Source organism: Myotis yumanensis, unplaced genomic scaffold (genome assembly GCF_028538775.1).
Source record: "Myotis yumanensis isolate MYYU_CA2020_CCGP unplaced genomic scaffold, mMyoYum1.0.hap1 SCAF_1, whole genome shotgun sequence".
In the NCBI taxonomy this organism is placed as follows: domain Eukaryota; kingdom Metazoa; phylum Chordata; class Mammalia; order Chiroptera; family Vespertilionidae; genus Myotis; species Myotis yumanensis.
The window spans coordinates 101,335,568-101,338,924 of NW_027223752.1; positions in this window are offsets into that span (position 1 = coordinate 101,335,568).

Consider the following 3,357-nt stretch of genomic DNA (forward strand, 5'->3'; position numbering starts at 1 on the left):
ATCTTTATTTACTTCCTTCTACTTCCTTTGGGCTTTTCTTGTTGTTCTCTTTCTAGTTTATTTAGTTACTAGAGGCCTGGTGCACGCAGTGGGGTTCCTCGGCCTGGCCTGTTGGATCGGGCTGAAACTGGCTCTCCAACATCCCCAGAGAGGGATCCCACCAGTGCATGATCGGGGCTGGGGAGGGACATGGGAGGGCTCCAGGGTGTTTTTGGCCCATCTCACTCAGTCCCAATCAGCTGGACCCCAGCAGCAAGCTAACCTACTGGTCAGAACATGTGCCCCTTGGTGGTCAGTGCCCATTATAGTGAGCGGTTGAACAGCCTTAGCATATCATTAGCATATTATGCTTTGATTGGTTGAACAGCTGACCAGACTACTGGACACTTAACATATTAGGCTTTTATTATATAGGATAAGGTTTGATAATTTATCAGTCCTTTTTCTTGTTTCTTGAGGTAGGCCTGTACTGCTATGAGCTTCCCTCTCAGGACTGCTTTCACCATGTCCCATAGGTTTTGGGTGGTTGTGTGTTCATTTCATTTGTTTCCAGGAAGTTTTTAATTTCTTGCTTGATCTCATTGGTAACAAATTTATTGTTTAATAACATGCTATTTAGCCTCCATGTATTTGAGTGTTTTAGAGTTGATTTTTAGTTTCATGTCATTGTGATCTTAGAAGATGCTTGGTATTACATCAACCTTCTTGAATTTGTATAGACTTGTTTAGTGCCCTAACATGTAGTCTACCTTTGAGAATTTTCCATGTGAACTTGAGAAGAATGTATATTCTGTTGGTTTGGGGTGAAATGTTCTGTAAAGATAAGTTAGATCCATCTGATCTAGTGTGTCATTTAAGGCCTCTGCTTTCTTGTTAATTTTTTGCCTGGGAAGATCTATCCAATGATGCCAGTGGGGTGTTAAAGTCCCCCACTATGACTGTATTGCTCGCAATCTCTCCCTTAAAGTCCATCAAGAGTTTTTTTATGTACTCCTATATTGTGTGCATTTATCTTTACAAAGGTTATATTTTCTTGTTGAATCATTTCCTTTAGTATTATGAAATGGCCTTCTTTGTCTCTTGTGATGGCCTTTGTTTTGAAGTCTATTTTGTCTGATATGAATATCGCTACTCCAGCTTTTTTTTTTTCCTTTCCATTTGCATGAAACATATTTTTCTATCTCTTTACTCTCAGTCTACATGTATCCTTTCTTCTGAGGTGGATCTCTTGTACACAACATATATATGGGTCATGTTTTTTTTATCCATTCAGTCATGCTATGTCTTTTGACTGGAGCATTTAATCCATTTACATTTAAGGTTATTACTGATAGGTATTTATTTAATGCCATTTTAATTTTCTTTATGCCTAAGATCCTATCTCTCTCTTCTTAGAGCAGTCCTTTGACATTTCTTGCATTGATGGTTTGGTGTTAATGTACTGCTTTAACCTTTTTTTGGTCTGGAAAGCTTTTTTTTTTTTTTTTGTTCCTCAGTTTATAATGGTCTTTATTATCCATAAATGAGCAAGATTATATGGTATTTTTTTCGGCTTCCCAGGGGCCAGTGCAGCCTCACAGGGGCGTCTCAGCCTCACAGGGGCGTCTCAGCCTCACAGGGGCGTCTCAGCCTCACAGGGGCCGTCACAGCCTCACTGGGGCCGTCGCAGCCTCGCAGGGGCCGTCTCAGCCTCGCTGGGGCTGTCGCAGCCTCGCAGGGGCTATCGCAGCCTCACAGGGGCTGTCGCAGCCTCGCAGGGGGCACTGCATCCCACATTGGAGGTGAAGTTGCGAGTCAGAAGCTCCTCTCGCTGTCTCTCCTGCTGCTCCCTTGCATGTTGCCAATGCTGGAAGTTTCTGAGAGCAGTCTGCAGGTGCTGGACATCATACTTTAACTGGTCAACACGAAGTTTGGCATTCTGTCTTTTGTTGGGCAGCTCCTTGCTGGACAAAATCTCCAGGCATTCTTCGTGGCTGAATATCTGGTATGCTTGCTTGGATTTTGTTTTCTACTAAGTGCACAGACTGCTTGTCTGCCGTCTCCCAGCATCCCATGTGAGACTGGATCTGGTGGACCTGTTTGTGCGTTTGCTGGTACAGCGGTTCCATGTTGCTGGCCCAGCTGGGTCCAGCTCCGGCTTCCTCCAAACCTGATTCTGCTTCTTGAGTGTGTCCCTTATGTATGTGAGGAGTTGAAATCTACAGTTTGTTCTGTCAGGAAAGCTTTTTATTTCACCTTCAATTTTAAATGATAGCCTTTCTGGATACAGTAGTCTTGGATTTAGGCCCTTGATTTTCATTACTTGGAGTATTTCATGCCATTCCCTTCTGGCCTAAAGTGTTTCTCTTGAGAAGTCAATTGACATGTTAGTGGGAACTCTTTTGTATGTAATTTCTCTATTGCTGCTTTTAAGATTCTTTGTCTTTAACATTTGCCATATTAATTGTGATATGTCTAGTGTGGGTCTCTTTGGGTTAATCTTGATTGGGACTCTCTGTGCCCCCTGAAGTTGTGTGACATTTTCCTTCACCAGGTTGGGGAAGTTTTCTGTCATTGTTTCTTTAAACAGATTCTCTGTTCTTTGCTCACCATCTGCCCCTTCTGGTATTCCTACAATGCGATGTTGTTACATTTCATGTTGTCCCAGAGCTCCCTTAAGCTACCTTCCTGCTTTTTAATTATTTTTTTTTTTCTATTTGCTGCTCTAATTGGGTATTTATTTCTACCTTGTCTTCCAAATCACTGATTTGGTCCTCTGCTTCATCCAATCTACTTTTTTTTAAAAAATATATTTTATTGATTTTTTACAGAGAGGAAGGGAGAGAGATAGAGAGTTAGAAACATCAATGAGAGGGAAAGATCGATCAGCTGCCTCCTGCACATCTCCCACTGGGGATGTGCTCGCAACCAAGGTACATGCCCTTGACCGGAATCGAACCCGGGACCTTTCAGTCTGCAGACCGACGCTCTATCCACTGATCTAAACCGGTTTCGGCCATCCAATCTACTTTTAATTCCTTCCAATATGTTCTTCATGTCATATATATCATTCTTCATTTCTGTCTGGTTCCTGTTAATGGCCTCTATTTCCCTTCTCATACTGTTGTAATTTGCACTTAGTTCCTTAAGCATCGTTATAACCATTGCTTTGAACTCTATTTCTGTTAGGTTGCTTGCCCCCCTCTCATTTAGTACTTTCTCTGAAGACTCCTTCTTTTCTCTCATTTGGGGACTGTTTCTTTGTCTCCCCATTTTAGCTGTCTCTTATATTTACTTCTATGGGTTAGATAGAACTTCTATGCCTCTCAATCTTTGTTGTATCTAGAAACTGTCTTGAGGGGTCCAGTGTTGTAGTCT